Genomic DNA, 26,726 nt, shown 5'->3' with positions numbered 1-26,726 from the left:
TAAGACACATAACCAAAATATATGTGCGTTCATGAGCACAGGATAACAGCTCTCACCGGAGAAGACATTAAACTGGCTTTGGGTCTTCTGGTCAGTAAATCTCCTGCAGCGATTCTGAGTGTAATCCCACAGTTACTAATACAACCCATGTCGTCTCAGTGGAAGTAATTAGAGATAATTTGTCATAAGGTAGAACTGGTAGACATCGGTTTTAGTCACTATTGAAGAAAAAATTATTGATTTTGGAGACATTATAGAACCAAGATTACAAAAAGACAGAAAAACAAAAAACAAACTAGTGCTAAATGCAGAAGAGACTTATGCTTATCCATAATAAGTCTTTAATGTAATTCAGTCATTTTGTGTTTATTTTTGGCTACACTTACTTTACTATTTTCAGCTACCATTACAGAGATTTCAAGTTACTGTGAATTTGCAGAATAGGTTTAGTCATCAAGGTGAAGAAAAAACATTTGTCCTTTGTGGTTTTTTAGGGTTATTTCATTTCCGTATGCTTAATTACAAAACCTCTAACTACTAAGATTTAAATTTCATAAATTTTGTTTTGTAGAGAAAAAAACCACATAAGGACAACACCTTTGAGATTTACGTGGGAAGAAAAGACCAAAAATGGCTTCTGGGTTGGTTTATTATAATATTTTGAAACAAAATTAAATTAACTATTTTTCCCAGTGTTGGAATTTGATGAGAAAGTTAAATTAACATACATACAGCTTGAGACTTTTTGTTTGAAAAACTTTAGTGCATGTGTTTTTCAATAATGAAGTTCAACATTACAACTTGACAAGTTTTACATTTTCGTTATTGTATATCCATTTTTTTTCTTCAAATAAACAAACTGAGCTCCATTTAACCCTCAGCCGTCTGCGTTGGTTACAGACGCTACGTTATGTAGCGCGGGCTTTTTACTGTAAACGTAGGACAAATGTGTTTTTTTTCATCTCAGAAGTTATTCAAACATCTCAACCATCTGGTAGAAGCTCTCCAGTATCACCAGACGGACAACTCCAATGCTTATTTCAGCATGTGAGTCATTGCTGTGTCCCGTCTCTTTTACCCAATGAGCAAATGACCTCTGATGTCTCGCCCCTGGAAGACCTGCTCCCTCTCTCCCAAATAGCATCCTCCTTTTATCTAATGGAGAGGGAGGAGAAAAAAAAAAAAAAGAGAAAAATGTTTCAATGCCTCTGTCTGACGGACAAAATAAATTGCACTTACAAGACCCAAATTACATTGTTTAACCTCAAAATGATTGGCCCGGGCCCCTCTCCCAAGGCCTGATCAGCTGGGTGATGTATGACTTTAGTTTACTCCAGCTCTGCAAGCCCAGCACTGCACAGTGCTCTGTAAGCCTCTGGGGCAGCGCCGGGAGGGGAGGGATGTGTTCGGCTCGACACAGCCAGAGGACGTTTAATGTTTAATAAGCCCCCTTTTCTTGCACTCGACTTTAATTTGGAAATATGAAGCGGCACGTGTTGAAAGAGGGGATTATTAGCTGGTGCTAATCTCTTTTTCTCTTTCTGTCCTTGTTTACTGCAGCTCTCCTCCTCTGCCCTCATCCTCAATCCTAAACAGAATGAAAGAAAATGACAGTGAGGGCGTAGAAGCAGGAGGGAAAAGGAGAGAGGGAGGCAAGGAAAAAAAAAAATTAAATTGGTGTTCTTGTTTGTTGTGCGTCGTTGTGTTCTGAGCGTGTAATAAGGCTCAAAATGTCACTGGTCCAAACAGTCACCCCCAGGCAGTGTGGGATTGTGGGGATTTGTCTAGCGGTATGTGTGTGCATTGATTGCACACAATTTTGTAGGATTAAAAAAAAAAAGCTCTAATCCTCTCAGTTTGTTAGATGGGTGTCATAAAGTTTGTTTGTTACAAAAAAAAGAAGAAATACCAACATTGTGACTTAAACGTTATGTGTAGATGATTAATGAGGATGTACAGTATATTACGGGAGTATGACAAATAAGGGAATGCATCTAACTGAGGTCATTTTAGTGTTTTCTCTTTGCACTGAGAAGTCATTGATTTAATCTCTGTGTTTTTCCTCGCTTTTTTTGTCCTTCTCTCCAATAAAGATCCCCTTCCTGTCTGCCAGTGGTGATATCTTTTCACAACGTCGGAGGCGCCATCTGGAAGTGAAAAATATTAATGAAAAACCCAGATCCCAGCATGTCTTACTGTTCTAATCAGCCAGCTTTTGGTTCCTTACTGCTCTGTGTTTCTGGGGAGTGACAAAGAGCCTGAGTGGTGGGATGGTGTGCGTGCGTGTGCGTGTGCGTGTGCGTGTGTAAAAAAAAAAAAAAAAAAAAAGAAAGTGGGGGTTGGTGGGCAGCATGTGTGCTAAAGCACGATTGATGCTTTGTGTAGCGTCTGAATACAAATGAAGGATTTGTCAAACTGCAATATTTGGGTCCCAATAGATTACCACACGGCACCAGGGTAATTATGCACACAGTTGATTGAATGGAGTCAAAACAGGGGGAATGTGTAAACTTGTGGCTGCTGCTGCATTTGATTTCCATGGAAATGGAGCGGGCGACTCAGACAGAAACGCATGCAAATACGCCAACAAATGCGTAATCACAGGCACCCGTTAGTGTATGTCTAAATATATGAGCAAATACAGGTAAGCATACAGTAAGCATGAACATACAAAAGGAGACTGAGACATCCATCTGCTTGGATGCACGATATTTTTTTCATATGTTACGAGGACAACCAAATGCAACATGAAATGAGGAAAGTTAAGGTTTTTATAACATAAATAGAAAATTTACTGATTTTGCATAAGGAAAGCAAGGCAGAGTGCAGTAAAAGTAACAGAGGGTAATGGCTAGGAACAGCAGAAACCATGGAGTTTATATACTGAAGTGAGACTGGAGAACAACATCGGCTGCGGGTGAACTAATCATGGAGAACAGCTGTGAAAGTGAAGAAAACAGGAAAATTAAGAAAGGTAAATAATTTGCACAGTGGGAACTAAGCTGGACTCAATGAAAATGGCAAACCAAAGGGAAAAAATACTACCCTGGCTCTAGAGCAGAAACTATATTTTACATAGAATACAGAACACATGAAATACTGTATGAAAGAAACTAAACCTAAATAGGTTAGCCTACATAGCAACACCTTTCTATCAATAATGACAATGAAGAAAAAAATGCTGGAATCTCACATCGTATTTAATTTACCTGTTTAATAAACCCTATTGCTATCGCTTTCAGTTTTGATTCATATTTAAGCTGGTTGGTTCTTGCAAAATGTGGGAGAAAGTGAACCCTGAACAAACCAAAATAACTCTGAGTAACAGCAGTAAATAACTCTTGAGTAAACACAAAACATACTTTTGTATTATCATAAAACTGCATACGCGTTCAGCAGATTATGAGTACAGAAAATTATTTAAAATCTACCATTGACAGAGAGGTAAAGTGCCCAAGAAAGGTATTCATAAATGCATGGTAGGTCCAAGCAACCTGTGGACAATTTGCACCAGAATAAAAGACAAGAACAAATCTTGTAAGTTATAAAAATAGAACCTGGCAAGCATCCTCCAGACTCTGTTTGTAGAGAGTTTTCCTGCATGTATTGATTTTTTTTTTCTAGATATCCTGACATACTCCAGCAGTCAATGAACATGCATGCTAAGTCAATAAATTGTCTGCTTTACATGTACAGGATTGTTTGTGATGTGGCTGCTATGGATTGCCTAACTCGTCCATAGAAAACCAAGCATCTGAGCTGTAGACTAAAGTGATAGGCTCCCAGCCGCCATGAACAGTTTATAGTTGGGCTATGGACTTGGACGTTTTGAAATTATCCATATTAGTGTTCCTGAATGATCTCTGCCCTGCTGGTGTACTGTTCATGATTTTTAAGGCATTGACATTAATGGTGTTTAGTGTTTTGTATCAAAAAAGAATGCAGGTCTATTTTGTTTGCACAGTTTGACACGCTATCTTAGGCTGTGCATGATATTTTGCTGATTCTGGACCAATTAACCATTTACAATAAATTTTACAGTGTAAGAGAGACTGTTGCATCTTTCAGTACGTCACATGTGATCTGCATTGTTCACTATTTTCAGTTTTGTCCAGTTACACATAAAAACATAGCAGGCCCTCTAGTTGTATTACCTCTAAGCCATTTTGTCTATGAAACAAGACAGCTTATTCATTCTAGTCTAACACATTAGCTAATAAAATCAATGCACATGCTTGGAAACTCTATAGCTTCAAAGTGTGGTGAAATAACACTCTACGCTCCTTCTTACTCATTATTACTCTTATCTTACTTTTGTCCTGTTATACCTTCTCATCTTGTATCAACACAAACGGAGCTTCTACAGGACAGCCTTCATTTCAGCTCCAGTATTTTCAGTCAAGAAAGATTCTGTATAACTTTCTGACAATGCCTCATTTAAAGCAAAACATGCATATATTTTTTGTTATTTTTAAGATATGTGACTTGACACTTACATGTCTTGCTCCTGATAGTGTTTAGATAAAGAGCAGTTTAGTAACGTGCTAAGCTAAAGCTGGGATTGTATGCTTTGTCTTGTTGTTGATCATTTGGCTCATAACTAATTTAAATACTGTTCAAGCTAATTGTGTTTTAAGTTGTCTTGAAACTTAACACTTTTATATAGAATTTGATTTTCCTTGTTCAAAGGGAAATATGGTTGTAAAAGTATGAAGGTAAAATCATGTAAATAAGGCACAAGAAATACATTTAAGATAGAATTGCTGAATCTGGATGTCAAAGCCTGGATGGTCCCTCAAGGAGAAAGTTGTAATAGCAAAGCCTTGAGGTTGAATTTGATTTAATAAAGTTAATATTTATATGTTGGATGAGGAGGATGTGGAAGTCAGGAAAAAATCTTGTCTGAGAGTAGTGGAGACCTGATAAACCGGCACCCTCACTTAGGATTTAAACGACTCAGCAGTGGCCTGCATACATTTCACCACAGTAACAATAGACTGCTTGTGACAAAAACTGTAATAAGAAACAGTAAAATTCTGGCAGCATTCCCATAGGCCTAGCAATTTCTGCGACAGGTGTGACCATCAATGTTACACTGACATCAACATTCTCATTTACTGTGTGACCAAAATTTCCTACTTAGCCATGATGGTCTACGTCTTACTTTCTGACACACTCCTAAGATGCTACTGTGCGTCCACATTTAGTTTTCTCACACTTCAAGGCATATCACGCTAACGGTACAAATGGAGTGCCTTAGAGAAAATAGAAGGTACTGAGGCCTTAAGTTACTTTGTCAATGTCTGAGTCAACGTGGAGAAAAATACACACACACTCGACATACTAACAATCATAGGAAAGAATATAAGTGAAACATCTGAAATGAGAGTTATTGATTTAATAATGAAGTCCATGGAAGTTAAAAAACACAGTTAAAGTATTTTCTTACTGTATAAACAAAATGTTGATAACACCAACCCTCACTTTGATGACCTGGCTTTTGAAAAGGTTGGATGAACTGTGTTGTATCATCTTTCCTTTGGTTTGTGTTGGTTCGTCCCTTAGATCCAGATGTCGTGAGCTGTTTTCTTCCATGCAGCTTTTGCACATTTACAGTGTACAGGATCTGTTTCCCTGTTGCCGATAAATGACCACACATTCATTTGACTCATTCTTGTTAACAAGTTCTTTACTTTGTTAAGAAAACAATCTCTTCGTGTTGTCTAGCCGCAAAACAGTGACAGGCTGTCAGGGCCGTCACAGACGATACATTGTCATTCATTTATGATTTTGAATTTTGAGAGCTTGACTCTGACTTTTTCTCTATAACTTCTGGTATATTTGGTTTTATGTAACTATAATTGGGCTTCAAGGATTTTATTTTTTGATTTGTAGCTGGGTTTTTTTTCTGTGCAATCTCACTTTGTTCCACAAAAAGAGCAAAATATTTTGGTTGATTATTTTCAGACCAATGGATTAACAGCTGCACATGGTATTATTGAAGTAAAGTTATGCTGGTTTGTCATTAAAAAAAAGCCTGATATAAAGTAAGCCACACAGGAGCAAACGGCACTAGATAACAGAGTCTGACTGTGTGTCTCATTCACTTAGAGACTGATGTGACCGAAGCTTGGGTGGAGAAGCCAAATCTTAAGTTTGAGAGGGTGTCTGCTGATTGGTGTGGACATTTCAGATCACCACCTGCTCCCTGTGCTCACACCCACGTACACACATTATTTTTACCAGTACACACACATAGGCATCCATGTTCACATGATGCATTTTCACACCAACACACAAACACGTTGCGGCTGCACAAACACAGACAGTATCGACAGGGGACAGGTGGCACTGACCATATGCTGGTGATGCAGCGACCACAGAAGTGATTCTTTTACTACCAGCACAGTATCTGATTCTACAGGGTAACCTTTGTAAAGCAAAGACACAGGAAGACAATCTGACAACACCAGCCTCTACAGATGCCCGGGTGAACAGCGGCAAGGTTTTCTGTGCACCTGAGCTCACCAAAATGTACCATAAAGTCTTGCTTTCCACTTGTCACCTTATGATTTTCTCACATAGAAAAAGTTTCCCTGACAAAGAAAATAATAGATTATTATAGCAAACAGAACTCGAAGTAGTCAGCTTAAAAGGTATGAGTACGTGTTGAATCGTAATGTTTAAGACCAAGGCCGTATTCAGCGTGTCACACAATTGCAATGGCTGCAAACTGAGTTTGTCAAAAGTGCATAATGAGATTCAGTCAGGGAGAAATGAGAATGGGCAGAGAGGAATGCCATTCTGAAAGGAAAATATCACCTGTGATATTGCTTTTGAATAGAAAATCGAATGCATTGCACAATTTCTGAATAATCTCTGACTTTGAATAAAAGCAAAATTGAAATGACCCAAACCTTTCTACACATTGCATACCTTCAAAGGTTCAGCACTTACACTGAACACAGCTGAAGCCTGAAATGCTTTCTGTAAAGGCCAAGATGTATAGGACGGGCTTTTGGCTGAACAAACATTTGAAAAAGAATAAATGTCAGTGAAATTTACATGATTTAAACTGAATCAAAGGATATTTCTGTGCACATTTCTTTCATACCCTCTGCATTCCAATTTCCACAAAACACACATCCATTCGAAATGAAACCACAAATTGTTGTGTGCTGATGAATTCAATCTCCGAAGAAAAGACACATGGAGGGATGAGGATAATGAAAGAACTAAAATACATTGCGCATCTTTATGATGATTGCAGTAGTAGTGTGTGCTGCAATGTGACAATAATACATAACACAATTGCCTGTAGCATTTATTTCATGCTGTGTTTAATCCTGCAGGAATAATGATAAAGGGAAACAATCAGAGTGTGTGTGAACACAATAAAGAGCTTGACGGAATGGGCTATTGCTCTCCCACAGAGAATAATTGAGTCCTAACCGGGGGTCAGCAGAATAAATCATCTTCCTATCTACAATAACTTATGACCTCCAGTACACCTACTAGTTTTGCCTCAGAGTTTTAGCGTCCAGCTGTGGCCTTAATGTTGAGATTTATGTATACACATATATTTAATGTTCTATTATTGCTGTTATATGTTTTTTACCCTTTTCCTGCCCCCAGCCTCCTGAGACTTTGTCTGGAAAAACATTGTTTGTGGAGAGAATGGATCCAAACCGACTATGTTCTCACTTTCTATCTTAGAAATTAATAGAATTGCTGTAAGAAACAGTCTGATCACAATTAAAAATACATATTGATTTTACAAAAATAAGAATGTAAGATGTTAGATGTTTCTGTCTAAAACCCCCTCAAGGTTTCCCCCATAAAATATCTTGTGTAAAGCCTGGTGGTTGGGGCGCTAGGGCAGTTTTGTTTTGGAGTTTAAAAAAATGTTTAAAGTTGACAGGAAATGTGAAAATATCGCTTGATAATTGTGTGTTATTGAAAGATTCTGAGAACAATACCTGAACACCAACTAAAGTCTTAAAAAATTTAAACATTTTAAAAAGACTTAAAAAAACAAAAAAACAAGCAAGGCTTAGGCTGGTGGAGCCACAAGTAAAGCCTGGTGGCCCACCAGGCTTTTAATACCCTGGGGGAAACCCTGCGCCTCTAAAACCCTTGTTCAGGATTTTAGAGGCAAGGTTCTGCTAAACGGGTCTTAAGTCAAGTGAAGTTTATTTGCATAGCACATTTCAGCAACAAAATAGTTTGAAGTATTATTCAAAATTAAAACATAATGTAATAACCAATTATGAAACAAGCAACAGACACTACATTACTTGAATTAAAAGAAACTCTGTGTTTCAGCTGTTTTGGAGTTTTCTGCAAGTCTGTTCCAGATTTGTGGAACATAAAAACTAAATGTTGCTTCTCCATGTTTGGTTCTAACTCTATTCACAGTATACTGGAACCAGAAGAGCTGAATGGTCTAGCAGGTTGATGTGATTTATAAACTAACAAAAGTATTTTAAAGTCTTTTCTCTTACCTACATGGAACCAGGGAAAGGACTTTAGAACTGAGGTTTTCCTAGTTTTAGAGAGAATGTGAGCAGCAGTGTTCTGGTTCAGCTGAAGTTGTCTGATTGGCTTTATAGGCAGACCTGGGAAGATGCTGCTGCAGAAATCAATTCGATAAAGAAATGAATTTCTCTAGATCTTGCTGGGACATTAGTCCTTTAGACCAAGAAAAGCCCTTCAAGTCTCAGAAGGCCAACTTTGTAGTTGTCTTTATGTGTGTTTTATGGTTCAGGTTACAATCTGTATTATCATTAGTTTCTAGCTGTTATAATTAAAGCTGTGTGCTGACTTTTGATTGTTCCTCTTAAAACAGTAAATTCAGTTTTGTTTTACAGAACATAGAATAAAATAAGGGGCTACCTGTACACATAAACTCATCACAGAAATCTTAAATCATCCCTTTAATCAGTATTAATATGTTTCTAAATCATAAACCCTTCTTGTAGTGGAATTTACTAGTATTAGTGGGGAAATGAGTAGTGTAGCTCCCTGCACACATTGATCCCATTATATATTATTTTTATGGATTTGCATCGTTCTTCCTATTTATGTTTAAAAAAAGCGTCAATTTAGATTTTTTTTTAGATGTTTGTGCATTGTCTCAGAGCTTCCTTTTTTGTTCCAGTTTTGATGTTTAGCAAGTTGTGATTCAATTACTGCATAGTTACAAAGTGACCCGTCTCCTTTGCGTTGTGCAAGTTTCTGTCTAATCTTATTTAAAAATGTTAAGCGCCCAGCTGCCTTCTGAGAGGTGGTGGGAATGACCCTGCAATCAGACAGTTCACTTTTATTGTTTTAGAACTGCAGGATAAAATGTTTTGACTATCGTACAGAAAAGTACATCTGAAAATCTACTGGTACTTGGTGGCTATGACTAAAGGAACAGGAGCTAAAGTGGATAAATGTTTAAGAAAATGCAGGTATTCGGCCACTCATACAACTCCTGTAAATGAACAAAAACATTCATCTTAGCGTAAATAGCCTTTGAAGATACTACTAAGTCCAAGCCTCATTAAATGTAACATTATTTTCTTTCAACCAGTGATTTATCTTTACTGATGAGCTCCAACTCCTTGTGGTTGGAAGGCTTCTTTGCCATCAGCCTAATCTTTAGTTCCTTGCACAGATTCTTTATCAGATTTAAGTCAGGAACTTATATCTGAATGTTGGTAAAAATTAAAACATTCCTTAAAAGCTAAATCTGCCTCTTTGTGTTTAACTAAAGTCTGCTGGTCTCTGTAATGATTTTTCAGAACCAACAAACCATTTGCTGAATGTCCCATTATTTTTTTATAGACCATGCTTCTATGAGTAGAAAATTCACAAAAGAAAGCCTGGAGGTATTTTAAAACCTGAAAGCTTTGTTGAATTTTAAATGGTATTTTTTATTTCTTTTTTGGAAGAAACAGAATCTGGTAACAAGAACCAATTGGGTGTTTAACAAATGGAATTCTAAAAAAATAAAAAATAAAAGTTTTTAATTGCTTACATTGTAATTTAAGAGTCCATCTTAGTAAGACAGCTAATCTTTTGAATATAGTTTTAAATTTAGTCACATCTATAGTGCCTTGCTAAATTTCTCAAATGTTTTTGTGTTTCATTGCAGCCAGTTTTCAGTGTATTTTATTAGTTATTTTATGAGATTCTGTCACACATAACTGTAAAGTAAAAGGAAAATGATAGGTTTTCAAAATTGTTTCAAACTGAAATCTGAAACACGCAGGATGAATTTCTATTCCACCTGCTTTACTCCTGTATCCTTAGATGAATGTCTTTCTTCTTAGTAAAAGTAAAAAAAATTCTCAGAGAGAAAAGTATTTTGAAGGAGGACCTGAAAACAATGACTGAAAAGAGAATTTAAGATGAGGAAAGTTTATGGGAATGTCTGGAGTTGCGACAGATGCTCTGACTTATACATGTGAAGCTGCCCATTGTTCAGAACCAAACAATGAAACATAGATAAAAAAAAAAAAGTAGATTACAAAGAATAAAGTTTATGATTTTACTGACAATACCCTTTAGAAATGCAGAGTATTTGTCATATTACACCAGCTAACATGGTTATCCTCTCTTGCAATAGCTGCTGTTGTTGACAAATATGATGCAGTTGTTTGTCCTGAATTCGGTTATGAGGATTTAAAAATCTGTTTGCTCTACTGGCAGAATTTTCTCTGCAGCTGCACATTTTATTTTGATCTTGTGGGTTTGCTCTCGTTGGAGATGCTTATCAGACACTTTCAAATGTCTGCCTTCTCCACTGTATGTCTTGTCAAATCACTCACTTAACGTCTGTCTGGAGGAAAAATAGTGCCTGTGTAAGCCGGAGATCCCTCCTGCCTGGCTGGTGGAGCACGTCAAAAGGTTACCGATTGAAAAAAGTTTGGCCATAGACAGAGGAAAGAAAAGAGAGTCTCTGTGAGCAATTGCAGTTTTGATCATTTTTCGCCCCCACCTTTGTCTCTTTAATGGAGGTCCTTGATTAATTTCAGGAAGCTTTTCTCCCATTTTTCTTCTGGCTTTTTCATTTTCATTAAACGTCCCTGTTGGAGCTCCACTCACTCTGGATCATACAAGCTGGCTAAGCCAAGAGAGCACGGATGAGTCTGGCCAGGTTTTATTACAACCCGTGTCTTTGCGGCGTGATGCAAATCAGCAGGTCAGAGGGTCATCAAAACACATTAATTTAACAATGTGGATAGAACCATTAGTGAATCTTTGCTCCTAAGGCTTTGTATCATGTCTCCCTCCACCTCATTTCATCTCTTGCAACAATGTCTAACACGGAACAAGGACCTTTAAAACATTGTTTTTTAAAAGGTTCATCTTAACAGTAATATCTGAGGTCAGATCCACCAGAATTGGGGAGGAAAACATTGTCCAAGAAAAGCTTCAATGATCTGGTTACCATTAAAATTTCCACGTTTTAAGTTAACTTCATTAGGTGATTGCCTTAAATATCACAGCCTGATAAGTAAGATCCACAATACAAGGTTTTTTTATTGTTATCAAAGTCTTTTAGTTATGCACTCTTGCTGTAATTTTGTAATTTATTTGATTTAAGTGGTTTTTATGTTGTGATTTGTCATGTAAAGAGTGCCTTGCAAAGTATTCACATGCTTGAATACATTTTTTCTTTGTTTTTGCTACATTAGCAACAAAGATTTAACACAGATTATCTAGCTGTGCAATACTGCATAATTTCACTGTTAGCCTTTGCTGTATTTTCTACAGCTAAATACCGCAAAATGCCCAGTAAAACTAACATAAAACATCTTTACAATTAGTTACTGTAATTTGCATTGCATTATGGGTAAAGGACATAGTATTACAGTAACTTACTGTATGTTTTGAAGTTGCAGTAATTTACTGTTTACACATTGCAGTAGTGGTACTGTATTTATAATATCTTGCACTGTTAGCCTTTACTGTATTTTTTACAGCTAAATACCGCAAAATGCCCAGTAAACTAACATAAAACATCTTTACAATTAGTTACTGTAATTTGCATTGCATTATGGGTGTAGTACATAGCATTACAGTAACTTACTGTATGTTTTGAAGTTGTAATTTACTGTTTACACATTACAGTAGTGGTACTGTACTAATAATGTCTTTGCGCTGGCCATGTAAGAATTCTATTTGATTTCCAACGGTCATCATAGATGTTTCATCGTGGTTCTCTGTTTCTGTATTTTTACTCCTTTAGTGGTTAACATATTTTAAGGCAGAAAGAGAGCATGTATTTTTGTTTTTTTCACATCCTAGCTAACATTAATATGCAGTTTATCTAGCTACGTCATCAAGGGTGGCTTCGCTTCCAACGTTTTTCTGATGACGCTTTGTTTTAAACTCCAAGCTTTTTCCGTCGTGCAAGTGCAGCTCTGTCGCTGTGGGCTCACACTGCTTCAGCTCTTCGCAAGACAGGTAAAAAAAACACTTAGAAAACTGTTTGAAGCCAATGTATATTTTAGATGGAGCTAACGTAACTTATAGCATCATGCTATAATGCTATAACTTAGCATGAGGTGAAAGATAGAAAAATATGATGGTGTTATTTTTGAGCTGGTTCGAATTAACGTTAGCTAAGGTGCTAATTTTACGAAGGTTTTAGCTTGGCTTTTGCCGCTAAATCTTCCTCGAGCGACTAGCTTTGGGTTGAGATAAGCTCAGTGCTGAGTGTCTGTTAGCATTGTTGTTACATCCTTTGTCGAACAATATAACGTTAACTGATAATTGATCCCCCCCCTTTTTAAAAAAAAATACATCTAACTGTTCATTTGTTTAAACCATGACCTTGCAAATGTTAAGAGTGCAGATTAGCTAGGTCAACAAGGATGAATTCTAACGTTGTTCTTTTTTTTCTTTTTGTCAGATGACTTTTTTTAACTCCCAAGCTTTTTCCCTCCAAGTGGCTGTGCAGTTCTGTCCTGCTGAGTGCTAACATAGTTTCAACTCTTGAAAAGACAAGACAACAGGTAAAAAGACAGCTCTTCAAACATATTTGAAGCCACAAAATAATCTGGAAATGTAGAGGAGCAGCTAACCTAATCTATAACTTTGAGCTTGCTACAGCTAGTTAGCCTGCTAAAGTAGCATTACATCTCCAACATAGTGTATAAGAGTCTGTAAATGAGGACAAAGGTGGAAAACATTCAAGTGGTTTCTGTTATTTTTTGAGTTGGTTCAGCCACAGTGGCAGGTGGACAAAAAAGTTAATTTCCAACCCTGGTTCCATATAAGGACTGTTCACCTGTTTAAACCATGCTCTTGCAAATTTAAAGTTAAGTCAGTACTAACAGGTGCAATTATGTACAGGTGTAAATTCTGCAGCATTTGTACTTCATAATTTAGAGAATTTTGTAGTCATGTGAAGAAACATCAACACACAGCTAATTATTGGTTTCGTTGTGGAATAGAGCAATGTCCTACTTCCGTCAGAGAAAAATAAAACATTTCGAAGAAAAAGAGGACTCAATCTTCATCTTGGTTGATGTAATTTTATATCGACTCTTAACTTAAAACACACATCTTAAATCAGAATTGTTCAATTAATTTGTTAAAGGTATCAATTCACCCAAATCACAAACATTTCATTTCATTAACCCATATTGTACTTAGCCATTCAGATACTGTATTTGTGGAATGTAATGCTTTAAAAAATTCATTTAGCCTCACAAACTGTCATTCACATCCGCTGTTTCAGAGTGGTAGCAGGATGTAGGGGTAAAGTCTAGTCTAGTCTCCGGGGTGAGGTTCTCAAAAACCTGTTGTAATCTGGGTGAACTGGCCCTTTAAATATAAATTACTACCAGTAATTCATATTTAAGAGTTTTCCTTTTATGTTTCAAAGGTATCTTCCACCAAGATGTCTGTTGAGATGGAAATGACCTTACCTACAACACCAAGGGTAATCATGCTTGGTAAGAGGAATATTTTCTATCACTATAATTTTTTTGTAGCAATGTATGTAATAGTTATGGTAGTCTGTACTTTTACTCACTAGCGTTAGCCTGACAAGGGTTTGTCTATTTTAGGAAATAGCTTGATGTCTGCAACCCGGTGGATGGTCAGTATGGAGGAGAAGGTATTTTTCGAACCTGAGCAACTACATGACTTTGCCAGCGTCCTTGCTGTCTTTTTTGGGTCATATTATGACTTCAATCTGGAGTATCAGGAGTCAGCATCCACCACGCTGGAGATGATACAACTGTAAGTACTCTACACCAAACCATTTATGAATAAAATTTAATGACAGTTTGACTGATGATGAAGAACCATAGCTGATTGCTGTATTGTATGTCTTCATTTTAAAAAATACAATTAATATATTTTATTTCTGTTAAAAGATTCTTTGTGAGGATCAATCCAGATGTTGGTACCAAATGCACAGCCAAAGTCAGTACAAGCTGCAAGATGGGAAGTCTTGTCAAGAGGAAAGTAGTCAGTGTCAACTCCCGGATCAACACCTTCCTCAAACGACTCGCTGAATTTGAATGGAGGACTTCCAACTAGGTAAGCATTTTACCAAATGTACCAAATTATTTTATTGTCTTTTCCTCCTATCTTGCATGTTCTGACTTTACTTTAGGCTTTTTAATATGATTTTAATGATTATTTATAAACGGCATGTGATTCCTACACAATAGCCCTTTAGAGTAGCCTGCATCTTTTCTGTGTCCGTGGTAAAAAGTGGATGTCGCTGCATCTCTTACTAAATCACAGAAATGTTTAAGTGTGTAGTCGTTTAATTGAGGTGTTTTTTTTATACTATGCAGTTTTCAGTTTATTAGGCACACCTTTGCAGTAATCCATCAGCACCAACAAAATGACTAAAAAGATTGTTATGACATGTTGTACTTCATCGTCTCCTTGGGGACATTTGCAGGGTCTCAATACAGTACACAATCGTTTGAATTAGTGAAGACTGACTGACTGCTTTTGCCATAAACAATCCAAAAACCTGAAGTGAAGCCAGTCCTGCTCATTCTTTATGCAGCTTCTATTATCACTTCAGTGTAATTGATTTTTTTTTAAAAGAAATTATCAACTTAATGCTGCTTTATACCAATGGTTTTATGCATTTGGACATTGTCACTTCAGTTTAATTTGTCAGCCTTCCTGTCGATTTGAAAATGTAGATAACTTCCTGACCATCTCATGACCTCCCACATTGTCTGTCTTATTCTTTACAGTTCAGCTTCCACAAGATGGATCCCACTGATTTTGTTTGACAAATGGAATAAAAGTTCTTCTAATGTAGGAAATGCATCTGATATAACAATATTTATTGATATGAATGTCTACCATATAGTACATTATCGCACTTGCACTGTTACTGTGATGTATTGTGTAACAGAGCACATTTAAGCTACTGTTAACTGCTTTCTGACAATGCAGCCTCTGCTGGTTTTTTAAATGAAGTATATTCTATATATTTTTTAAAAGTCAGTCTTTAATAGTTTATGGCTGGTACTTGATGCACACGTTCATGTTGCTACATACATGTGCCATAAAAATATTGACATGACCTGTAGTGTGTTCTATGATTTTGTTGTTTTATAGCACATTATATTGTATTGTGACATTGTTCTTTATGACATTGTGAATATATAAATGGATTTTATTTCAACAAATCTGCTGAAAATAAATACCTGTTTTTATTCACAGTACTTGGACTAAAATTTCTTTTGTGAAACTTTTCGGTTTATGGTAAAATATTCTTGTATTAAAAAATGTAAACTTTAATTTACAGTAAAACTGACATTATGTTGTGAAACAAGTTTACAGTAGACCAGCTTTACTATAAAATACATTTACAGTTTTATGCTATAAACTACATTTACAGTAAAGCAGTTATAACTGCAAAGCACACTCACAGTAAAAATTAACTGTGAAATATCATGACAGTAAAGGTACTGTGGAATGGTAATTACAGTAGCTTACTGGCAACACTGTTGCCAGTAAGTTGCCAGTAAGTTACTGTAGAATGGTGATTACAGTAACTTACTGGCAACACTGTTGCCAGTAAGTTGCCAGTAAGTTACTGTAGAATGGTGATTACAGTAACTTACTGGCAACACTGTTGCCAGTAAGTCGTCAGTAAGTTACTGTAGAATGGTGATTACAGTACCTTGCTGGCAACTTACTGGCAACACTGTTGCCAGTAAGGTACTGTAGAATGGTAATTACAGTACCTTGCTGGCAACTTACTGGCAACACTGTTGCCAGTAAGTTACTGTAGAATGGTGATTACAGTACCTTGCTGGCAACTTACTGGCAACACTGTTGCCAGTAAGGTACTGTAGAATGGTAATTACAGTACCTTGCTGGCAACTTACTGGCAACACTGTTGCCAGTAAGTTACTGTAATTACCATTCTACAGTAACTTACTGGCAACAGTGTTGCCAGTAAGGTACTGTAAAATTACAATAAAAAGTCTAACAGTGTTGGTATCGTTCAGCTGATGTGAAAAAATTTACAAAGTGAGAAACATAAATTTCTCTTGACATCATATTAATCAAGATGTAGAGTGCCTAATTTCTCCAAAGAAGAATTTTCTAACTTCGGATGAGGTAGTGAGGAAAACAAGGCTTTTACTTTTGAGGAGTTCTCATGTTCGTCTCAGTAAGCACTTAAATCCTTCTCATTTTCCATAAAACCCGCACTGAAGACTTCAGATATGGTGCGAACTCCACGGTACACATACACAATGGAAATGTATTTTTAAATAAAATCTCCTATCCCTGTGGGGGTACTTAGTTCATGTTATGAATCCCCACAAAAATGATTGCACTAACCACAAAAATCAGATTATGGGATCACTTCTAATCTCTACTTTCTTAATTTGCATTTTACAAGCCCTTCAAGGAATGGGCACCGGATATTAGGAAAATCTGTAAATGATCTACTGAGTGGCATTGGTTTAAGCATCTTACCTGACTTAAACAAATAGTTTTTCATCTTTTATATGTACAATGGCTTGCAGGTATTCATTACATCAACCTCAAGTCAGCAAGTTGGTTAAACACTGAGGCTTTTCTTTAGTAGTATCACTAATTATTGCACTTTGATTCTTTCATGTTTCATAAAAATAAAGTGGACACCAAAACTACAATGTTATCTCATATGGTAAAACAATATGCTTTACTCCATAAAACCAAATATTACAGTTTTGTTTTTGAGGGAAAAGTTGTACCACTGTCCAGAAATGTATCTTTTGGGTTAATTGATCTCTCTAAATTGCCTTTGGGGATGAGTGATTGTTGTTCTTGTGTGTCTTAGTGCTGCCCTATGATAGACCAGCAACTTGCTTTTCCCACCCCCATCCTCAGCCTCCACCACCCGGGGCCTTAAGCAGGTGTAGAAGACAGATGGATGCATATTTAAGTACTGAATGTACTGTTGTTACTAAAAGCCGATGATGATGTTATTGCTTTTGTAAATTGCCAGTTGTTTTAAATAGTTTGTGTTATAGTGTGTATTTCATCATATTGTGGTTTTAAATTGAAACTATTATGCTGCAGTCTTTTCTTAGACGTCCTTGCCAAAGAGATTTTGAATCTCATTGGTATTATTACCGGTAATATAAAAGGCAAATTTATTAATAAAAGAACAAAAAAACGAAGCAAATGGTCTCTCTTCATTTGCAGTAGCCCTGCAAAAATCCCCAAATAAATGGCAGCTTCTTTTAAATATTCCATTAAAATGCATGATGAAGAAACAATTAAAGGGAGGGGAAAACGATGGAAAGCAATTGAAAGATGTGTGCACTCAGGTGTATGCAATACACAGAGCTAATGCTGCTTTTTGCTCAGAGTGTATGGATAGGTGTGTTGGCGATGCAGCCTAATCACCTACTGCTACAGTGAGTCCAGAACCCTCTCAGTGGACGCCCCTTTTGGGCTGCCTCCACCGGCGCCGAGTTTTCGTCTCACAGCACTCTTTAATTAATAATCAAGCTAATTGGATTGAGATCCCCCATTGTGCGAGGCATGTGTGTGCGTGTGTGTGTGTGTGTGAGTGAAGGGTGTATATAGCATCAGTGCGTCGGGCTGCATCAGACCACACGTTCGAGAGCGTTTTAGAGACTGTCTGCTTGAGAGGGAAAAGAGGCTACTTCTTATTCTGTTCCTCTCCCTGTGAGAGCTAAAGATGATCATAAAACCTGATAGCGCTCACGAGGCAGCTCTCATTTTATAGGAATGTCTTCCTTATAGGTTGTAAAACATGCACCTTTCTCTACCCTCTACTCTCCAAAGGTACAATAAAATGATAAAGCAGTGTGTTTATTGCATAAACACACCGTCGGAAAAAAAGTCGTGGTTCATCTTGAAAGTTTATTTGATTTTAAACGTTCATATTATTTCTCCTGACAAGCTTTGACAAATAAATAAATAAATTCCACAGATTCAGTTCATAAACACATTAGTCACCTGAGTTAAAAGTGGAAAATCAAGTCTTTTTTTTCCTCTTTCATTCCTCTTGTTGACAAATCGCCACGAGTGACACAGGCAAAGTTGTGTCAAAGCACCTTTGGGAGATTTCTTGCTTCTCTGCCTGCAAGGATTTACTGTGTGTGTGTGTGTGTAGTTACTTTTTAACTTTATTTCTAAAGAGGACTTCTGGGTATTCAGACCCTCTCCGTCTCATTTCACCTCGGCTTCCTTGCTTCCCACAACGCTTGCACAAACAGAAATAATCCACAGCTTTCTTATTTTTATATATTTGTTTAGAGCCATCACTGACACAGCCCAACACAACATCCCAAATGAACCACCGGCCTCCACATGAAGTAATTGAAAGTGTCAGAGTTTAAACTGCTCTTCAGCTACTATTGTTTGACATTTTGATTTACACAATATATGGCTATTAAAGCCTACATCGGTAGTCGGCCACCGGTTTTTGGACACCATAAACACAGAAAAAGTAATGTCAACACAAATTCTGTGCTCGGGATTGCACCTCATCTCTCCGTTCTTTCTTTTCAAACGGTGTAGGATGGAGGAGCTGTAGGCCCCTTCTCTAATATTAGATGTCTCAGATACAGACTCGGGCCTGTGGGTAAACACTTTGACAGCTTCTACAGAGGATGTTTTGTCTGTGAAATGGAGTCTGCATTACTGCAGGTGAAGAAAGACAGAAAGGCAAAATAGCACCCTCGCTCTTTGACAAAAACCCTCATTCGTTTAGAGTAAAGAAATGCATTTGTGATAAAACAAGACGGCATCAAAACACATGCAGAATTTGTTCCGACAGAGTTTTGCTTCTCCTTCTACATCCTTTTTCGAGCTAAGGTGTGTGCTTTAAAATCTGATTTGGAAATAACAGTCTAATATCACAAGTGCAAAACACACAAGCGATTTCACATTTGAGCACTAAATTCAATTAGTAACTGTTTTACGGCTCTTGTGGAGGTGTTTGGACCAAGCTTTAGTTCTCAGCTAGAGATCCTCATTTTGGCTCAAGAAAACATCTGTACAGAGAAGATTTCTTGGTTGGCCCAGAAAATGCAAACTGGTCCACATCATCGTCATCGTTCTACCTTGATGCTCATCAATGGGTAAAGCATCTCTTTTCAGATACTGTGCTTTCAGCAACCCGTTGTTGTGTTTCTGCATTTCAAAGTTTGCATTCCTGTGAGTGTTTTTTTTTTTTTCTTCAATGTTTTGGTAATGATGATTTTCTGCGTTGCCTGCTTTCACCAGGACCTTCTCGCCACATGTCAGCTGCCTGCACACCGCAGCAATCTCGCATAAATTCACCTGTCTTGTAATCCAGAAGTAAAGCTGCCCGGTCAATATTGTGCTTGGTTTTCTTTGTCCTCTGTTGTCATAACCAACCTGTTTTGTTGGTTTATTGAGTTAATTTCCTAATAAAACTAGATGTCGTCATTCACCTCCATTTTTAAGCCTCCGTTGGGTTCTCCTATGCCACAGCACCTCATGAAAGTATTTGATTTTAGCCAATTATGACACAGCGCACATAGCTCCTTTGCTCTCATCTGACTATAGGGCGTTGTTCCTGCGGTCTTGTGATTCATTCAGATGCAAGTTTGCAAACCTAAGTAGTGCTGTCATATTGGTAAGAGGCAACAAACATTTCTTTTCTTCAGTCCCTCTCTGTAACAATATTTACTGAGGACTTTAGAGTCTGGGATGGAGCTCTTTCGTTTTTTTGCCATTATCATTACGCTGTCTAACATTGAGGTGATGTCCACTTCTCCAAAGATGTCTAAAATATTTTCACTTGTGAAGTGTTTTGTCACAGTGGAATGATGGACTTTGGAAATTAGTGCATAACCTTTCAGGCTGATGTGTATCAACATCTGCTTCTCTAAGGTCATTGCTAATAACACACACCGGAGGCACACAGCTGTGTGTGTAGTAACACACACCCATGTGGTCCAGATCTGCAAACTGTCCAAATTTAGCTTTTTTTTTTTACATTCATTAGTAGCTGGACATCAAAAAGAGGCAAAGAGAGGGAGCGGGTAGGTGGGGGGCTTCAGTAAATGGCCTGGGGCCAGGAATCAACCTCAGGACAGCTGCACTGAGGGCTGTTGTTTCAGCATATGATACCTGCTTTACCGCTGAGCCATGCAGTGTCCAAAAACTGCTTTTATGGGGGTGATCACACCAGCTGACAATGATTTGAACACGTTTTAATTAGCAGTACTGGTGCACTTCTTCTCCTCTTCCATTGAGAAAGCAAGAGTTTATAGTTTTTGCAATTTTCTGTTACATTTATCCAATAAATATTCACAACGTGGAATCTGTTTGTTTTTTTTAAACACCTGAGGTGAAGTTATTAGAGCATGTGGGTTTGGATAGAGTTCATTTAGGAGTTACTCTGCTTAACTAAGAGCAATGGTAATCCCTGGATATGCCTTTTACAGAACTGAATCAAACCAAATAAAAACTAAGTAGCTTTAACTGCTTTAGATGATCTGTGTTCGCATGCAGTCATAAACCACCAGCAATAAAATTTTCAAGAAAAAAAATAAATAAATATAGGGATTTTATGTGACATCCTCCCTTTTCTGATGGCATTAAAAAACATGAGAATGTGCATGTATGCGTGCGCATATGTGTGTAACACCAGGGGGAGGGCATATAGGAGAATTTCTTGGTTGCATGGGCTTCAGTGTGGCAAATTAAATTTGAATGCAAATGCAGCGGTATTTCTTGACAGTCGGTGATAAAAACCCTATTATGTTTAATGATATGCTTTGTGAATGTGCATGAGTGGAGAGTGGCCTGCAACTCAGGGGGGCATCTTCAAACGTATGCCTGCCCACTTTGCGGCGGCTTTGATCAGCAGCACTGCACATACACAAGTACACGCATTCATATGTGCATGTTATCATGTTGATGAAGTTTGCAGTGCAGCAACTTTCCTCAATTTGGTTTCCCCAGAAGGCCATACATTTTCTCTGAAACATGTTATATTTACCTTAGCTCATAAAGATTTGGAGCACAATATGTTCTGGAGAGCTCAGCTGGACTTTCTTTGAATTTAAACTTGTTTTATGCATTTTTTATAGCTTCATGCTGCTTTTTGAGTCCGTATACATTCCCCAACGTAACTTTTGGGCCCTTTGTATATATATATATGTTTTACTATGTTAAAAATGATATATTCCACATTTTTCATAGCAACTCGTACAGTGTGCAAGCAGCAGAAAAGTGTAATGCTTTGGCTGAATTTAATTTTATTCTTATTGTATTTCAGTTTATTGCTTGGCATTCTCAACAATGCCAAGGTTAATGTCAAGCCCTCAAGTCTTCAGTTTTATACTCTTAATTGATAACCACACCCGGAATTGCAACCTTTTGTTTGATCACTGCAGACCACAGGTTTGGTCCAGAGCTGAAACTGCATCCCACTATTCTTGTTTGTTGTTGGAGGTGTGATTAAAGCGAGATTCAAAATACCTTTTGCGTCTTTTTGCCAAATGCAGCACATTTCGATGCAGTTTTAGAAAGTAGCCTTTCTAGTGCCACAGCACCTGAAACACTCATAGGTCTATTCTATTTGCTTCTAGAAATATTACTGCTTCAATAAGCTCTTGTCTTTCTCCGACTGGCGCTTTCCTTTTCAAAAGCTGGACGCTAATGTTAGCATATTTGCTCGCCGCTTTGATGTGGTTGATGTGTTTGTACCGTAGTTAAATGTGTGCCAACAAATTAACAGAAAATCTTGTCTAGCTTCATAATTCAATAACATACTTTGTGTTAAAATGCAGCTGTGCACTTCTAAGGATGTACCTGCTAACTGGGACATCCACTGTGAATATAATCTAGATTGTAAGATAAAAAATAAAAAAAATCATCAGAGCAACAAGGTTTGTAAATCGGACATGAACACAAGCTGTAACTTTGAAACACTTGATCAGAACCCCACAATCCCCTAACTGGGAAGGAATTCAGACACTCAGACCTGATTGTAAAAGGTCTCAGGGACAAAGGATCATTTTGCTACTCCATCAAACATAGTTCAGTTTACCTGGAAATGAATTGTAAATTCTTCAAAAAATAAAACTAAACAATAATATTTGCTAAAGCCATTCATTTCAAGGTGATGAATATCAGAAAAACCACTACTGTGAACATGTTCAGGACAAACAATGCCCAATGGCTGCTGAAAGGTTCTAGCATCCCCACAACCCTGAGCATCATCAAACTATTGAATAAATAGATAAATAACAGTCTTCATGTGTCTATGTATGTATATATGTACATATATTGGTTTTGTTTGTTTTTCTTTTGCGTGATTTTTTAGATTTACCAAAAAAAAAATCAAATAGCTACAATGCAGAAGAGCTTAGCACGGCTGCTGAAAGACCTGAGAGGGGTTTGAAGCCGTGTGCTTTCTGCTCGCATCACTTCGGTTCTGGCCTGTGGAGACGCTCTGGGGTTGGCTCCAGCCAGGTGGAATGAGAACAAACAAGCTGTCGGAAGTAATCACATCTCCCAGAATCTGGACATGTGAATGCACTGGTATTATCTATCCATCAGGAATCAGAGCCGATGGACATTGTTAGCCCCCTCAACCCCCTACCTTCTCCAAACTGAAGGGTGTGCGCTGATGAAACCTGTTCTCTTTATACTCCAGATAAAATAAACATATTTAATTGCTTTTTTTTTAACCGGAAACATTGTATACTCAAGATAAATTAATATTAAGTACGACCAGCACTAAGAAAAAGTCAGGTCTTTAAGAATAAAAGTTGGTGCAGCTTAGCACACAGAAAACAATACATCACAGTAAAAGTGAATCCCTGGAGTATTATAAGAGTACATTTTCTTAATTAATGTTGTTGCCACGATTCTTTTGTATTACTTACACAATGTTATTTACAAAACAGGTGCTTCCATGAATGAGGACTGCAGGGACACAAAAAAGGAACTGAAGGGAAATAAATTATTTTGTGCCAAACCCAGGGGAAAGTTCCTGTTTACCTGCAAAAAAAAGCCAGTCGTGTTCTTTCTAGTTTAATCCTTTCCTTTTGAATGACAGGATTATTTTTGTGGGCAAAAAAAATAACAACAAACAAACATTTGAGATAAGTATTACTATCTTCCATCTTTCCAACTGCAGGTTATTGAATATCCCAGTGGAGGGGAAAAACTAATTACGAAACATGTCTGGCTAAGAGAGTTATCTGCAAGATAGCCCGCAGTGCAGCCATGTTTTGGCCCTTTTAGTTTTTTTTAGTTTTTTTTTTTTTGTTGTGCAAACTAATTAGTTTTGTTTTGTTTTTTTCCTTCGTCTTTTTCTGATGGAGAAATACTCGACTGCTCCCCAAACTAGTAATGACCTTCCATTGGAATTATGACACCAGCAGATGTAAAGCTTTTGATTAAGCCCATTTACACGGAGCCTGCGCTAGTTGAGACGTTCAGCTCTGATGCTCAGGATTATGATTCCCTTTCTGTTTTGCCGTAGGTGGACTGCTATTCTAAATTACTTTCATTATGAATGCTAAATCTCTCCCTAAACTTTGATGAAACCTTGAGATGATAAATTTCCTTGAGCTTCCATTTTTCACAGACTTTTCTTGCAAAACATTGCCAAGTAGCTATCAAAGGCTCATGCATGAGTTCATTTCACAAATTTTTAGCACGAACTGCTTAAAAACCTAAGCTCTTCATTTAAAATTAAAATTGACTTGGTTAAAGTAGTTTGGATGCACTGTATTAGTTCAGCATTTTGGTCCTTAGGTCAGGATAAAACAACACAATTAGCCGTTCAAGCGGATCACTGCCCAAATCCATAAATTGCGTTGGGGGGGTATTAGACTTTGTATTAGTGAAAATACAAAAGTCATGTTGACCATTTTAACACCGACAGATTACTCGCTATAGCAACATTATAACTGGTAATCTGCTTACGAAGGTGTAGCAGGTCTACTAGGACAATGGAAAATTGGTGGGTATGTCATTATTTTTGTGTCTTTTCATTTGCGCTTGAACTTGTATCTCACTGCAGCTGTATTAACTTCCATGTCCGCATTTAAGAAATAGGCAAAAAATAATAATAATAATAAAAAAAATACATGAAAGAAAGAAGCTTGGCATCAATGAATAGCATAATTGCCTCACAAAAAGATAATACAGCCTCAAGCTTTCTAATAGAATTTGAAAAAATGAGGATATGGCCATTTGAATGTTGCCACTCTGCAAACGAGAGATTGGTGAGAAAATGGGCCTCAAAGTTTCTACCTTTACCTGAGGTATCTGAGGGTGTGAGTAAAGACTTTATTTAGATTACTTTGCAATAACCCCTCCCTACAGGAGTCACTGTTAGCAGGTATGACTGGGAAAGTGAGCTTTGCTTTTAGCTATTACCCCATTTTCCAGTACAGATGTAAGCTTCTGTCTTGTGAGTCTTTGTCATGGAGTTTGTGAACCCTGACCTTTAGTGAAATTAAACCATGCCTAAGTACAGTTTGTTAGACTGTGATTTCTTTTGGCGCTAAGAAAGCCTGATAATAATAGTTATTTAATTTTAGGTGTTATAGTGACCAGATGCAGGTCGTACTTGATTTCTGGGCCAAATTTAGGTGGGCATTTGGCTTGGACCAGTAAACTGAACTGGTCTAATGTCTTCATAGACGTCTTCATAGCCTGTAACCAGCGTGGATCTGGATTACAGATGTGGGACAACTCTGAATCAGAGGAGGTCCAAAGGTGAAATAAAAATACTACATTCAGCCAAGATGTGACAAAGATAGGGAATTCTTTCATATTTAGGCTTGATTTGGTCCAAACCTGGACCAGATCAGAGCCAAAACGTTTTTTGCAGACAGGCGGGTTCATAATCCTTGCCTGGGACGGAGCTGGCACATGTGCATAAACCTTCTCTGAGTGTTCTGCAGATCTAACGACCAGTAAATGGATTTGCCCCAAATCTGAATGGTGTCTAAGACCCACCTGATCACCGTCACAGCATACTCAGCCCAGCCACAGTAGAGCAGGTCCGGGCAGGCTCTGATCTGTATGCCGGTGGCGCCATGCAGGTTTCCATGACAGGTTCGTAGGCAGGATGCAGCAGAGCAGACTTGAGTGCGTGTTGGACAACAAGACCCATCATTTTACATTATGTTACGCATCAAGTCTTGTATATATGCTTTATTGCATTGGAATTGTGTTCTAAAAATAACAAAAAATTTTGAAACTCACCCAATGAGAAATTGGAGAGCATCCCTGCAAACTTCAATGCCTTCAATCTAGCATGTTTTTTATTTATTTATTTTTTTATTTACACAGGTATCGTTCTGGTGGATGTTGTCATCTCTGAAGTAAGGACTGTGTACCTGTAAGCTTCAAGGTGTCTAATTATTCTTATGTTCTGCCACTCTCTCTGTTGCTGAAGAGTAATGTGGAGAAAGTTAGAAGCTTTCTCAGTGTGGATGATTATCTTTTCTGCACTTGTAGCTTCAATTGTTGTGGTGGCGATTTTGAGAAGCCTTCTGTTTCTTTCAAACCTCCAGATAACTGGCCAAAACCAGTTAAAAATAGCATGGGATCAGCCAATGAAAGTAAACTGTGGGTTCGAAATGAAACACCTCTAAAGAAGATGAATTAAAACTCAGTTTAACATTTTTAAACCTGTGAAATTGCTTCTGGTTGCAGGAATGTGACCTCAATCACGTTGGACTTATTGTGGACAGTTTTTACCTTCTACCCCATTTAAAATCGACAGAAGTGCATGTGAGCAGTCATACTGGCCGAACTGTTATTTTGTTCTCCTGTACACCTTTTTTGTTGGTTTCTATTCAGCACTTAATATTTTGGATACATTCAAATGTGTGTGGTAATAATATCAATGCAAGATGCCCCGTGAGACAACCCCGCTCCCCCCAAAGAGCCCAGTGATATCCACAATGTTGTCAACCTCATGTCCCTGATTCCTTTATTTTGTATAATGCGTTACCACATCGTCTCCAGCAACAAATCTCCAGCTGTGAGGTACAAGTGTAAACTGCCACTGCAGTAAAAGCCCAGACTAAATTGTCAGCACATTCTCATGGGCATTTTCGACGTTCATGTGTGAAAATAGCTTCATGGAGCTGTGTGAGTAAAAACAGGACACAGACTCTTTCCATTCTAAACATTTCCATTCTCCTCTGGGTCTTTGCAGCTCTTCTTTTCCTACATGTTAATGTTTTTTTTTTCTTCTTTTGTCT

The 26,726-nt window shown here is 37.6% G+C and overlaps 1 protein-coding gene and 1 long non-coding RNA gene across 4 annotated transcripts in view; one reads left to right on the top strand and one right to left on the bottom strand.

Moving 5' to 3' along the window:
- celf4 (CUGBP, Elav-like family member 4) overlaps positions 1–26,726 on the top strand; it is a 225,750-nt gene that overhangs the window by 23,417 nt on the left and 175,607 nt on the right. The gene's annotated exons all lie outside the window — the stretch shown is intronic.
- On the bottom strand, positions 844–25,590 carry LOC122834435. Its single transcript, XR_006371203.1, has 3 exons — positions 25,471–25,590; positions 1,264–1,588; positions 844–1,155 (listed from the first exon to the last, which is right to left on the bottom strand). It is a non-coding gene; the product is annotated as an uncharacterized LOC122834435 (long non-coding RNA).

The sequence above is a fragment of the Gambusia affinis genome, linkage group LG07, assembly GCF_019740435.1.
Source record: "Gambusia affinis linkage group LG07, SWU_Gaff_1.0, whole genome shotgun sequence".
Taxonomy (NCBI): domain Eukaryota; kingdom Metazoa; phylum Chordata; class Actinopteri; order Cyprinodontiformes; family Poeciliidae; genus Gambusia; species Gambusia affinis.
Note: the sequence above shows the minus strand (reverse complement) of the source record. Positions and strands in the feature narration are given on the sequence as shown.